General features: G+C 36.0%; 1 protein-coding gene across 4 annotated transcripts in view; it reads left to right on the top strand.

Moving 5' to 3' along the window:
- LOC134654103 (long-chain-fatty-acid--CoA ligase 1) overlaps positions 1-15276 on the top strand; it is a 63095-nt gene that overhangs the window by 22121 nt on the left and 25698 nt on the right. The window contains exon 1 of one of the 4 annotated variants that reach the window (XM_063509527.1): positions 5376-5475. The exons of 2 other annotated variants lie outside the window; for them this stretch is intronic. The gene's annotated coding sequence lies outside the window, so the exon portion shown is untranslated. Of the gene's footprint in view, positions 1-5375; positions 5514-15276 lie in introns of those variants that run through there. One more of the 4 variants, XM_063509528.1, reaches the window with a different exon arrangement.

The following is a 15276-nucleotide window of genomic DNA, read 5'->3' as shown; positions in this document are numbered from 1 at the left end:
CGGTTTGGGTCCAGTCGATGTGGGACCTTATGCAACTTCGATGTACCTTGGGGGTTGGGCTCATTTACTTAAATCTATAAGTAAAAAGGCAGGAAAAGGAAGAAAAAGAAATAAAAGGCGGACTAAATGCCAGAAGGCACCTATTTCTAACAGATATTAAAATTTCCATGAAAGCTGTCTATTTATGTATAATGAAGGATTTCAAAGCAACGGACTGCAGACGGGTCAGACCAAGAGTTCGTTGTTAAATATGTAGGTGCGGTTAAGAATACAGAAATAATATCAAGCATTTTAAAAAGGACAGGTGATATTTAAAATGTGGTTGTAATAACGGGATAACAAGATGTTTATAAGAGACATTAATTTTCACAGCGGTGCCACTATCAAATTAAAAACAAAACCGGCCGGAGACGCGTCGAGTCGCACTTGACCAATTTCTCATTTCATGCTAACACCTGCAGTGTAGTTCACAAAGCTTTGCAAACAGTCGAACCAGTATACTCTTTGTGATACCAATCAGAGGCCTTCAGAATCCGGTTAAGCTTTGTTCGGAACGAGCTTACGGTCGAATACAGCATCTTTTGTGAATAGACTCCGCTAGAGCTCGAGTCGCGGTTAACGCATAACTTTTCACGTCAAAAATGCTCGTGGTTAATGAGTTTTTGACCTCTTTGCAAAGTTAAAAGTTTTTTGCAGTAGTTGACTGTATAAAATATATAATAAAACGCTACAGTTTTTCTTAATAATACATTAGGAAGAATTTATTTAAAATCCACTGCTGATTTCCGTATTGTACCAAACAAGTCCGCTAGTATGTCGATGGTTAGGTGTATTAAAGGCGATTTTCAACAGGTACTTCACACGAATTACGCCTTCCTTCTCTGAATCTTAATGCTCACGATGCCCCTGTATCCCTATAACCCTCAACGTGGCGCCAAGCGGCGAACTACTATTTCCTACAGCAAGTGCCAACCACTGGGATTCTTAGACAATCCCCAAAGCCAAACGACACTCGCCTGTCAAAGTTATGAAAACCCGTGGACATTTCCGCTGCAAATTCATTCATCTACCGCTGGCGCGCTAAATGCCGCGTAGCTGCTCTGAATAGCGTCTATTATTTACAGCGAAGTGCTAAGTTAATCACTTGGCACGTGCAAACTCGAAAGCAATTCTAATTTCAATAGTGAGTTTTAAATGTGCATTTCATGTTAAATAATATTTTTTATCCGACTACAGCAAAACCAAAAGCGGTCACATTTTAACAGTCTGTGTACACACACACAGCTGTAAAAGTCTGTCAGTTGTGGAATGGAATTCATTCATTAAGTGGGTGAATAGGAATAATTTATTAACATGTACAATTTTAATTTATTATAATTTTTGTAATCAATTTTTATTATGTAATGGACCGTGTATGATTAATACCAAATAAAAATCTATCTATTCTATGGACTTTTACAGCTCGCTGACCGCTGTACCACGTCTGTATTGTGGCCACGTCTGGCATCGAATCTATTTACTAGTATAATTAATAGATTCATTATTATGGCTCGGTTATATAGCCTATATTTTTAACTGATTTCTAAGTATTCAAAACGAAAATTAATCGTAGCCTGGTTAAAATTTTTCAGCATCTCAATTTACAAATATAATAACATAAGTACCTACCAAATACACGTATCTATGAAAAGGAAAGGAAATGTTATTACGTCGTTTGTAGGTACATTAGGTATCAACTACCGCTTAGGTAGTGAGTGTAGCACTATTTTACGATATACTTAACTAATTAAGATGTGATGCTTTAAATAAATTTTATGTTACGGCTAGATGCTATTAAATTTACACAGTAAACAACGTCCTCACTTTATTCTATCTTATCCTTTGAAAATGTGCAATGAGTAAATATTTTTACGGCTGATCCTAAATTAAGATTACAAGAGCGAGTTAAGTGCTTATAAATAAGGGACCGGCGACTTACACAATCCCTTAATTAACGCACGCTGTGTTTATTACCAAGTAAAACAACTAATTCTTACGGTTCACATGAAAATAAAAGAAAACTGCCGCATTTCAACTGGGTACAGTCGCGGACTTTAATTTGTTGAACCATTTAGGGTTTACTTTTAATTGGACATTTCATACCGTTAGTATTGACAACCAACTATCATATGTTGTGCTGTAAATATTAAATATAAAGGGGAGAAGGCCTTTGCCTAGCAGTGTGACACAAAATAGGATATAAAAAAAGGAAACAAAGAAAAACTTCTTCCTAATTTTCACCACAGTGGCGTTTGGTCTACGATCTCAGTATACCTACTCGTAACCGGAGGCGAAGCGATAATCGTTAAGGAAAGACGCGATTTTCTTATAGTTAGGTGCGTTATCACTTATCATCAGAGATCGGACAAATTTGCGTCATTGCTCCCAATAATGTGGACATTACTCCAAAATTGATTAAATAAACATTTAATTAATTTCTTACCTGAGGTTTAATTTTGATTCCTAATCAATAAATAACACAAAGATTTTAAGAAATATAAGTAATGTAAATTTATTAAAAAAAAATCAGTATGTTTTCCAAATTTTCTGTAGGTACTCATTTTTTTTATCATAAATATATTTAAGTGCTAATTATTGACTAGGGAACAAAATTAAATCTCAGGTAAAAAATTAACTAAAATAATTAAATGATTAATTATTTCGTTAAATTTGGAGTCATGTCCACATTATTGCGAGCAATGACGCCAATCTGTCCGATCTCTGGTTATCATCTACCTACTGTTACCTATTACAAAGTATCAGTAGGTACGTAGGTACCTACCCGTTTGTCACATTCCGCATTAAGCATTGTTCAACGCGTTCTGTTTGTAGTTCCTAAAGCTACTTTGTTAAATTTTAGTATTCACTAATGTAGAAGTGTTCGAATAAGGTCAGCATTAAAATCTGAATGCAAGTCAAGGATGACTTAAATTGTTAGGATTTGGTATTACATATGTCATTTTAATCATTACATTACATATTGCATTTTTTCCTATGTACTATGAGTATTACCTGTTTTATTAGCTTTATTAGTACGTGTCGGACGTCGGATGCACATGTAACGTCGTAACGATCGTCGAGTAACATAAACTAGATAAATTTAAACTAAATCACAAATCGACAGGTTGTAGAATGCAGCCGTAAAATCTAGGACTCTAGGAATAAATTTTATGTCCTAGCATAGAGAAATAAGTAATCTTAGGGCCGATTTTTTAGTTACCATTTTACTCGTCCGACAACTATTCCAAGTTCCAACGAGTTAAGTTATGAGAATAACACATAATATCATATTCTCAATGGAATAAATCATATCCACATATGACTGGGGCCTGAAAATCGCCTCTTAATAGAGTGCTTACTCCATCATACACAGTTAAAAATCCATTTTAAATAGAATAGAATAGAATAGAAATAATTTTATTCGTGAGCACAAACACAAAATAGAAACAGATGTAACAGATATAACAGAGATATAACAAAGAATAAAAGGATAAAGTGCCACGAAATGGTCTCATCTCAGCATGTTGCTGGCGACTTCCAACGCTGATCTTCCGATGAGACCATCCGGTGAAACAATCACGACAGGTAACATGAATACAAAACAAAATTAATATATAACATACAAAAGACAAAGACAAGCAAAAAGATCACAATAAATTATAAATTACTATGTACAATGTTGGGTCGAACCCGTCTTGGCCGTACATTGCGCCTGACAGCTAGCGCCATGCGGCAACTATGCAGACTAAACTAAAAAAAATGACAAGATGAAGAAAACAGGTAGTTTTCATGAGCAACATCAATATTTTATCGATCTCACAGATTTAACTACTAATCAATTTTAAGCAAGCTTTGCGGAAACTTATTTATTACAACGATTTAAACTTTCACGATTTTTACACACGCTGTCCTCGAAACGTCGGAGGTAAATCTTAAAACTTAGACACGCGATTAAGTCCCGTTGTATAATTATTATGTACAAGTACCTATGTATTAAATTTTAAGCGGGTTTAAAACTTATAATTATCTATAAGTTTTACCATTATGATTTCTTCTTATCGTGTGAAGGGATCATAACTATTTAGATAATATTTTGCCAATATCTTGCCACCCCTAATCCCCGCGGGGTAGCTGTTATTATGAGGTCTTATGGATAGGACATTTGAGTTACTATTTATAAAGATAATTTCGATGTTAACGCAGAGCCCTACGTTATCTTAACCGAAGTATTTATGTTTATGTCTCGTATTGTTTGGCAGCAGTGTTTGCAGTTCCACTGTTAATATTTATTCGGTCCAGTTCTCGTGTTGTGGGTTTACTAGTGCTTAATATTTAAAGGTATTTCAAAATATTGACGACTGCATCTATGTGCAAGCTGCCTAAAGTTTCCAAGAACTTGGAAAAGTTCTTAAATATTTAGGAAAGTTACACAAGATTTAAAGAAAATCAAAATATTCGAGAAAATTTCCAAGTACATATTAGGAAATTTAGCTTGCACATCTGTATAGCTAAAACGGATACCTACTTCTGTTATGCACCAAAAAAATATTGCTAAATTGAAATTTATAGGAATTAGATATACTTTTCCAGTTTGGTGTGCTCTCGTTTCGGAGGCCAAGATCCTCTTTGGGTCGCTGAGCCGTAATAGTTAGTTAGTTTCCAGTTTGAAACCCTCAGAATAGTGAAGTCATAATTCAGATAACGTAAATGAAATTTCGAGTGTTAAGTCGAATCAATCCTAATAAATTCGTTATCGGTCCTTGAACTTCTAATACGAAACCAGTCCTATATTTCGGGAGATCGTTCACCTCATCGTTTGGCAAGAAAGTAATCAGACCGTATCAATTATCTCACAGAAGACTTGTGACTGTTTCGCTTACAATTTAGGAAAGTTTATTAACAATATTTTAAAAGTTAATATTTTCGGATTGTTAAGGATAGTACAATAGGTACAACATAGGAACTTTCCGTTTACCTGTGAAAAAATGGCACCGCGGATGTGAATAGTCACGTAATCGTAATGCTACGGTGCTGTTCATTTACCATAGGACGGGTCGTACGTTCGTATTACAAAAAAATACTGTTGAAATTATTTATTCAGTCGTTTTACAAAATAGGAATAATTATTGTCAAGACGCATTCTAAGAACTTTCAACGTTTTATAGGCTATGCTGGCCGAAAACAAAAATGATAACACAGAAACAAAGAAAATTGTTACTATTACGTTTTACCAGTTCTTTAGCAGACCCCAAACGAAAAGGATAAAACAACCCGGCTTACCGTTGCTTGTATACCAAAAGAGAGAGGTGGCTAGTGAATAGGAGACAGGGTAACATGGCGCGGCATGAGCGCATTGTCGCAAGGGCCGCCGCACCGGCCGCGCGTGAACGCAGGCGCATACGCGATCGATCAGTGATCTACGATACTCGAGTGTTTGTAAATATCGTTCCCGCTTAGCCTTCGCTATCGATTCGGTATTGATTTTTGTGCGGAATGAATACGTTTGTTTAGGAAGCTTCGCTTTCCTTTGTTTTTTAAATTACATTGTGTTTTGTATTTTCTTATATAACCTTTAGTTGTTATACATTAGTTTTGCGGTTGTTGGTTTGTATCATATATTTAGGTTTAATAGTCGTTTCAGTAAGGACCAGTTGCACCAACCACACTTGACGACTGATCAACATCACTCAGCAGAGAACTATGAAAATTCCCATACAATAAAATTTAGCGAACTCTTTAACAGTGACAGACTGTTTGGTGCAACCGACCCTAAGTATCGATTTCAGTGAAGATTAAACTTTTTTTTTTTAACTTAGGTATCTTCGTTTGTTTTAATTATAAATTTCTTTATACAAACATGCCGTCGTGCGGTATTGGTATCTGTAGGTACGAGTACTATAGCGTCGGTATTTTATCTAATGATTAATTAAAACGGCCTTCGCATCTATAGTTTAGTACTTCCGCCTTGCACTGACAACGCGATTGGATGCACTTCATTTATTCCACTTGAAAAGTAATCTAAACTGTTGAAATGCTTTGTTTTACATTGAAATTGATTGCTAGGAAAGGTTATGAAACTTATTATTATAATAGCTACTATAACTAGTAGGCAATAGGCGAACGTGCCTGCGATCACGGCTCGGGTTTCGGGCAGAAATTTGATAGCCATATGATACAGTGTTTGTGGGTCAGCGCTTTGCAATCTGTAGATGCGTTGTTTGTTATAGGTAAATAGGTATTTAGCTACTGATTTTTAATAAAATTGCGTAACGATGTCGTTGAGTGATGGATTTATAAAGGAGGCCGTTAAATAAGTACCTACTACAAATTTAGCTAATGTATTGTTTAGTTTAGTATGTGATTAAGTTTGCCTCGTCGGGTCTTAGATATTATGAACTTTTAATAGGTTCTAAGGAATTAAATTCTACTGCTACACCTATCAAATAGGTACCTACATACTTATAAGAGAATTTGGCCATAATAGATGGCCTTACAAGCCTAAATAACGGTTGCCCTTGAGCTCTCTTTTTATTCGGCCCTTTTCGTACGCTCATTCAATAAGTACCGGTTTAATACATACCGGTTTGCCATAGAGTCTTTAGTGGAGTAATGAATAGTAAAGTACAAAAGAAAATATCAAGAAATTCAAGAATATACCATGTACCTAGACTACAAATTAAGTAGATGTATAATATAGGTTTTTCGTTCTGGGGCAGTCTTACGTACAACATATTAATTATTACACCAGTGTAATTATTCGATAATACAACATTACAGATTTAAGCTAGTTTTTAATTTCTTTTAGTAATACCACTGTATATATCATGTTTTTAATAAATGTTTATAATTATGTTAAATATGTACTAAAAACATTCCTTTGAAAAATGTTACTTTCAATTTTAATCTGAACGTAGTGCTGCTACAATGTTACAAAGGACATCACAAAGATAAAGTATAATAAATATCCAATCCTCATCCAATTTGAATAAAATCTTACAATGTAGGCATTCTGTGGACGTTCATCCAGTCGTTTGCGACCAACAACACGACGCATAAACATCATTATTGTCTTACTCGGCGCAATACTGTACCTACATAACTATACAGTCAGTAGATACCTATAGCGCGCGTGTAAATAAAATCATAGGACAATTTTAACAACAGTATGTCAACCCCACGATATAGATGTCCTGTGGACATTCATCCTGGCGGCCCTGCGACCAATCCGGCCATTCAAGTTTCTTGTATAATAAATATGTACCTATATCATTTAAACTATAGATTTTTACTAGGTATTGTATTCGAATGGTAGATGTCAGGACGTTTACCTCAAGCAAGTTCGAAAGCTCTGAAATCAAAGAACTCGTAGGGCATCGGTTCTCAATCTTTTTTTTGACGGAACCCTTTTGGAAAGCGAAATACTTGATGGAACCCTACAATAAAACAAATAGTTTTTAGAAGTGTATTTTTTTATTAATAAGCATAATAATTATGCTTATTTTATTATTCTAAATTCTTGGGGAACCCCTGCAGGGGTGTCGCGGAACCCTAGGGTTCCGCGGAACACACTTTGAGAATGGCTGTCGTAGGGAAATAAAAGGTGAACGTTAATTCGATGGCCTAAATTATGCCCTGACTGCCCTAATTCTAATCCTGTTGCCCTGTTAGTGCCCTGTATCCTAGTAGGTTGCTGTTAGCAAGTTAGTGAAAAAACGGTCGATTAGAAAAAAGGAAAACAAAAAATATCCTAGTTGAGCTATGAGCGTACTGCTGCCACTAGCTGTACTGTGCCGTGACTCAGTTAGCCGTAGGTGTCTCATATCGCATGCGCTCGCGCTGCGCCTAGGAAATGCATTCGTTTTTCATCGCAAATTATCCGTCGGTCACGTACGCCTCTGAAGGAACCGCTTTATAACAATTTTCCTGCTTGTCGAGACAGTTTAATCACTTGATGTTTAGCCTAAAATTGGTTTATTTAATTTCCGTTTTAATTAGCACAGCCTTAAAACATTGTACGTTTCACTTACTATTGCTGCATTGACTACAGGTACCTCATTACCTACCAATTTTATAGCTTTCCTACCTAGATCCAGCAATTCTAAAATGGGTAGGAACGGGTCTCTATTGTTTCCCAAATCGTTTTAAGCCATAATGTATTGTTTACCCGCATTTGTGTTAGTCATAATTCATTTGGTTCAGAATAGCGTCACTTTTCAGGATTGCCATAAAACAAACCTAACCTAACCTATCTATAGGATAACCTAAAGAAAATCCTGAAATGTTAACGGTTACAGTTTTATGACTAATGATAATATGACAAACAATACATTATGACTTAGGTATATTAAAACTTTACGGGAAACAACGGGACCCCGGCAGGAACATTTGACTTTCGTGAAACTGTTGTAGGTATACAATTATGTAATTTGATATCCTGCTTAATAGATTTTTCCTAATTATTAAGTTGATCTATTTTTAGCCGTTTGTGTATATTTCTAACAGGCAATCAGCCCAGGTTAGCGTTTTGTTAAAGTTTGTCAAATATGGCTATGTATAAAGAGTAAACCGCCCGGATGGGTCTCTATCCGGTTTGCTCTGGCGGATCACGTGCCGTCAACGGTACAATTTCACCACAACGACATGACTATAAAGCAATTAAAACGGTCCGTAGCGTTTTTTAACTGTAATCTCAAGAAAAAATGCCGGATGGCGAATTGGCGACCTTATCAAAACACGTTGCTTTCGCAGTTCAATGACCTTCTCGTTTGTTATTGCCGCTCGTAACACAATCACACTGATTATCGAACTGGGCTATATTGAGCACCGTGTAACTGTAACTAGGTACATTGCATGCAACTGCATACTCTGTTGGCTATTTGCAACTAAGCAATCAAGATCTTTTATAGCCTCATAAGCTCATATCCTCGATTGCAATCTGGATTATTTTGTATTTTATGACACATTCTTAAAATTATTAAGCGAGATCTCTAGAATTTTTGAAATGATACCTAATTTTATCTATAATCTTGTGACGCGAAGCTTTTGGCAAGTACCGTAAAACGGGGTGAGTAGGTTTCGCGGGGAGAGGTGGGTTATGAATGGGGAGAGAAGGTTTGAGAGGGGGGTGAGAAGGGATTTTAAGGCTACTGCTACAAAAATAATGTATTCCAATTTAAAATGGAGCTATAGTAATATGCATAATAAAAAAAAATCGATCCAACAATCTTCCAAAATCACCTTTGTATGAAAACCCCTCTCACCCCGAATACGAGGCACTACGGGGTGAGGTGGGTTTTCCTCTTTATCGTCAAAGTTATGAAATGGAACTACCCAAAATAAAATAAAAACTAAAATACAAAGATAAGATAAGATAAGATAAAAGATAGTTTATTCAAGTAGGCATAATTACAATGCGCTTATGAACGTCAAATAAAGCTAGGTAGACCGGCTCCAACCCTACACCTCTGCCCCGAGAAGATTTAAATCCCCCCTCAATTGGAGGAGGGTATCCCAATATGGGACCGGCAACAAACTCGGCGGAACACATCTTTTCAATAATAATTACATCTTATAATTAACATGCATTACGAGAAAATAAGGAAAAAAAATACAATTTAAATTACTATAGAATTCATGCAATTATACACATAAGGTGTAATGGAAACTTCATTTAGAAAATATACATATGTACATGGAATCATACAAATTCGTAGCTCTTTCAGAAAACATATCAAATTCTTACAAAAGGAAAAGAAAATAAAGTTATTAAAAGAAATGGGAAAACATATTATATAAATCTGATTGATTATTATGAATTACCAACATATAATATTTGATGTGCTTTCCGGCTTATCTGAGCTGTGTCACCTATAACTCTATACATAATACAATGTTTTTAATTGCTACTACTTTTTATTAGTTTCTGGTTTGGACCATGCATGTTTGTCTGTCAAGTACTTAGTCCTCGACTCTGTAATAAGCTTTTAACATCAATGACTTTTTTAAGTAATTCTTAAGAGCTGGAAAGGGTAATCTTAAAGCATCCTCAGGTAACTTGTTATAAAAATGAATGCATTGCCCAACGAATGACTTTTGTACTTTACGGACACGAAACTCTCTGATAGCAAGCTTATTTTTATTTCTAGTGTTAAAGTTATGGACATCAGAATTCTTAGTGAAGGAGTCTAGATTCTTAATAACATAAATAATACTATCATATATGTATTGGGAAGCTACAGTTAAAATATTAATTTCTTTGAAAAGTTCTCTTAATGATTCACGCGCTCTTAAGTTATATATAGAACGAATGGCTCTCTTTTGTAAGACAAATATAGTCTGTATGTCAGCTGCTTTGCCCCAAACCAGAATACCATATACCAAACGTCCGGAACACTTATTATATACACCATTCAGTTTTCATATGTAAAAATAAAATGTTATCGAGGTTTGAATTTCAGTTTTCACCCTACTCACCCCATTTTACGGTAAGCACTAATAAATATATTTCATTTTAATTTAACGTAAACTATGTAGAGGGTACACTATTAGTGTGAGTAAACCGTACGCATATTGGCATAATCGCAAAATGATATATTTTTATTTTTATAATGCTATAATTATTAGCAGAGGGTGATGACACCCGAACGAGCCTACGGCAGAACAAGTTTCGATGACAGGCGTGTAATTTTATTGTTTCGTGAACCAGATCGAAATGTCAGAACCACCGTTAGGTGTGAATGTGCCGATAGCGGAAACTGTCAGTAGTACTATCGCAGTACCAACCTAACAATGGATGACGGTTACGTGAACTTTATCCTCTCGGTTGCGGTCGGAAGCGGTTCTCAGTAGTACCGCTGTTACAGTACCAACCTAACGATAATGGATTACGATAACTTTATCGTTTAGATTAGATTATTTTGGAACTAGGAATAAAAGTGGAGAACATGTTTAAAAACTTTTGTTTTTTGGGTGTTCTCGGTTATGTCAGAAGACTATTCATTTGTAATGTAGTTACCGTAATAAGTAATAACTTGATAGCTAGGATCTTTTGTTCTTTGCTTATATGTCAAATTCACTGTAGGTTATAACAGCAGTAACAGTAGTGTTAATTTTTCGCCAAGTTTTTCCTATCATCTGACTATTAACACTATTGACAGTACACTTCTTGTGTAATCGATATTAACATGGGTAAAAAGGAAAACTGGTGAGTTTCTTACATTGCTTCTTTTCGTATTTAAAGAACGAAAACGAAAAAACAAGCTTTAGCTGCATCTTTCCAGAATACATAAGCAGGTAATCATGTGAATTCTAAGCATCCAAATACTGCGACTGCTAAGAATCCTGTATATCTACACTGTACATTGGCAACAAAGACCCGATGTAAAACGTACATTAATAGTACATCAATTAAACCGCTATGTACTGCTGCGTAGGCGTATTGAACCACCGTCGGGAAACAAACGACTCCATTTACTAATCACTCGATTTATTCTTAACTACGCTTTCTCACAAAGTTGTTTGTATAGATATAACATAGTTAAATTACAGATACGGTTTACGCAAGACCAGTGTTTGTAGTGATTAATTGGGGAGGCTTACGTTCTGCAAGGTTTGTGAATGTGACTGATATGAATTTTGCGCGAGATGCACTGGGATATCAGGGTGTATCAAATAAATAACACGTTTTATTTAACATCTATTTAAATACGCTCCTGAACGTCCGACTTCTGACAATAATTCATAAACGACAGCTCTATTGAATTCCGAGAAATCACAAGCACAATCCATTTCAAAGGCTCATAAGACCTTATAGATGTATTACTCGTAGATTGTAGATGCAGTGCTAGTCAACTTTACTGTTTTGGACGTTATTTAATACTTCTGTTTGGTTTAGTTACTGCTCTTGGGCGTTATTTATCGCTTTACGATCGGGGTCAATGTGACAGGGGCTTTGGAAACAATTATTGTTGACATTAAACTAAGAAAAGCCGCGTGCATATTATGAGTGATTTATGATTACGTTACTCAAAGGAACTAAGGATCAAATAGTTAGCTACTAATAGTTTTAACTGTTTAGTGTATAAGATCTTCTTTCTTAAATGTATATGTGTGGTGCTGTATGTAGATGGTTTTTGCAATAAACGTTTTTCTATTCTATTCTATTCTATAAATGAAATCCTAGTCAAGAATGAATTCCATGCCAATAACTTGTGCCTGAGGTGTGAATTTAGAAATTTGAAGAAAGCAAGAACTTGGCCAGCTTTAACCTTTGACGGTAGCAAAAAATTAGTTTTCCTTTCTTTCTTTCCCACTCTAATGACCCAGATGCAGTTTATCATATTTTTTTATAAAGAAGAGGAGGGAAAAACGCAATTTCCGACTTGTTTAAGTACCAGTTTTTGAAATTTATGTGTTTGATTGATATGTAATATATATAAAAATTGGAATTGTAAAATGGTGACTATTCAAAATTGTGTGTAATTTTAGATTATTCTAGCTCACGATTTGTCAGTCAAAGTACTCTGCGCGAATGCCCTGGTTCGCATTAAGTAGTACCTTGTAAAAGCCACCTTTGAGAAACCATTTCAATGGTTACTGTAGTTATTAGGTCAACACGCCGCTCTGCACTCGTAGCGAGGATTAAGATTTATATTGGACGATACCGCTTCTCCATACAAACGTAGGCCCTATTTTCCTCTAGATATTAACGTTACATATAGAAAATATTTTTCAATCGCAGCTAACTTATACTTTAGTTTCTATAGCTGAGAATTCCATTTTCAAAATTATTTGTTTTTGAGATAGCGCTACTTGGCTTAGGAGGCTATTCCCCTTCGTTGGTTTGAATTTTATAATAAGAGCTGGAAGCTTCAAATTTGCTATTTTTATGTCGCTATGTTAATTACTTACACCCGGAACTTTTTCTAGAAAAAAAAGTTCTTGACAAAATTAAACATCAACAAACCTATTACTTATCGATATAAGCAAAACAAATCAAAGATAAATAGTTCTAGGTACTATAGTAGGTATAGGGAGAATATTTCTACATAATTTGATGTAGGTATATTGTTTTTTTTTTCTATTCATAGTTTAAACTCACTTTGTCCCACATGTTAGCTTGGTTTTGTTTTATTTTTATTTATTTTTCATTGTAGCCGCCGTGCAGGTCAGGATCAGGGATGTTGCGAATATCCGCATCCGCATCCGCAACCGCGGAACTTCCGCATTATTTTCAACATCCGCATCCGCATCCGCATCCGCATAAAATCGATGCGGATTTAATGCGGATGCGGATGTGGAACAGGTCGGTACAGGAACGTCTTAGCATCGGCGTAAGTGCTAGACTGCTAGGTAATTTAGTCATTAACCAAAAAACCCTATTAGAAATGAGCAGTCAAGCGTGAGTGGGACTTAATGTACGGAACCCTTGGAACGCGAGTCCGACTCGCACTTGGCGGGTTTTTTGAAACACAATTTACTAAAATGTAATATTTGACGTTTTTTATGGTACTATCTTGACATCCGCATCCGCATCCGCATCCGCGGATGTGAGCCTTTAAAAATCCGCATCCGCATCCGCATCCGCGGATGTCAAAAAATCGGCATCCGCAACATCCCTGGTCAGGATTTCGACGACTCAAATAAAAAGCTTCGATTTAAAGTAAACTGATGTAATCTTCCAAAGATACTGTGGTTACAAAGGGTTCTTGCCAAAACGGTTAAATGTAGAAGTGGTATAGTTATTGTATGGAGGCTGATGAGAGAGTGATTTGCAATATTTGATCAGTACAAAAGGTGGTTTAATTTAGGTGCCTCTAATTGGCCACGATACAAAGTATGTGGAGCGCCTAGGGTTGCCAGATCGAAAGGCGCTATTATCGGGAAAAATATATTTTTTTCGGGATTCTGGGCCTTAAGTCGGAAAAAAAAACATTCAAATTAAATTAATTGTATTAAAAACAACGATATTTTACATTATTGGCACTACGTCAGCTGCTCTGCCCAATCACGCCACGCGCGCAGCGCGCGCGCGGTGTCGGGCTCAACGAGGGTCGCTTGCTCGCTCGACGACAGTTCGGAACTTGAAATTATTGTTTTATAATGTGAAGCTGTTTTTCGGGACAGTTTTCACTTTGTCGGGAATCGGGACAACATGCTAAAAATCGGGAGAATCCCGCCGAATCCCGACCATCTGGCAACCCTAGGAGCGCCCCTATTGGTGCTTAAGAAAAAGCTTCCGAATCCGAATACTAGCTCAGCCCGACGGCCGCGTTTAGCTACTGCATGAGGAATATAGGTATTGAGATTTTATACAAATATAAAGGTTGCGTTCGCAACATTCATTGTATTTTTCCTGGTTGCCCTGAAAACCAGCGCCATGGCTAAGTATCTTAGACATCGGCATATGCTGAGTGGCATCCATTTTGGTGTTAAAATATATTAGAATAAGTTGTATTATATGTTAAGTTTTATGTTTTACACCAAATAAAGTACTAGTAAGTAATAGCTACTCTATCAGAGTAGTATCCCTTCTTTTGAACTTCTTTTTTCTTTTGCTCTGACCAATATACATCAAATTATGTAGAAATATTCTCCTTAATGTCAATCTAGAGAGAAAATGGGGACTACCTTTATTTGTATGAAGAAGTGGTCGTCCACTTTCTTCTTAAGATTTATATAGTGTGTTGAGGATTGTTGGTAGGAAGCCGTTTCAGCCTACTCGCAATCAGTGTTTGCTGGTACAGTGGGCCAAGAAAGTGGTCTACCAGTTTTGACAAAAGTTTCTGCGAGATCTAACGATCGCTAAGGTTGACAATTGTCACTGACATAATATTAAATCGACCTTGCTGTCTCATGATGTTCAAACGAACCTCAACCGTAGGGTGGTAGACCACATTTTTGGCCGACTGTACTACATAATACTAGGTTAGGCTTCGTTAACACTCGCTTTTAATTGGCTGTTTATATTATCTAATGTTATTGGCGTCATTGCTGCACTTTTTAAGAGATAATTTTGAGTGGAATTTCATATAGTAGTTAATTTACTAGCAGGATGCTTACTTGCTTACTGCTGATAACTTTGGTTCGTCATTAGATCACCTCGGTCCACTTCTAGATTCGATTCCATTTTAAAAGGCCATTAAGAACTTAAGAACTTACAATTTCATAAAAAATAATCTCATAAAACTATAAAGAAAGCCATAATTTCCACTCTGTTGGTAACTGCCGGGTCGGTAG

Source organism: Cydia amplana, chromosome 14, assembly GCF_948474715.1.
Source record: "Cydia amplana chromosome 14, ilCydAmpl1.1, whole genome shotgun sequence".
Taxonomy (NCBI): Eukaryota; Metazoa; Arthropoda; class Insecta; order Lepidoptera; family Tortricidae; genus Cydia; species Cydia amplana.
This window is presented reverse-complemented; position numbering and strand designations above follow the sequence as displayed.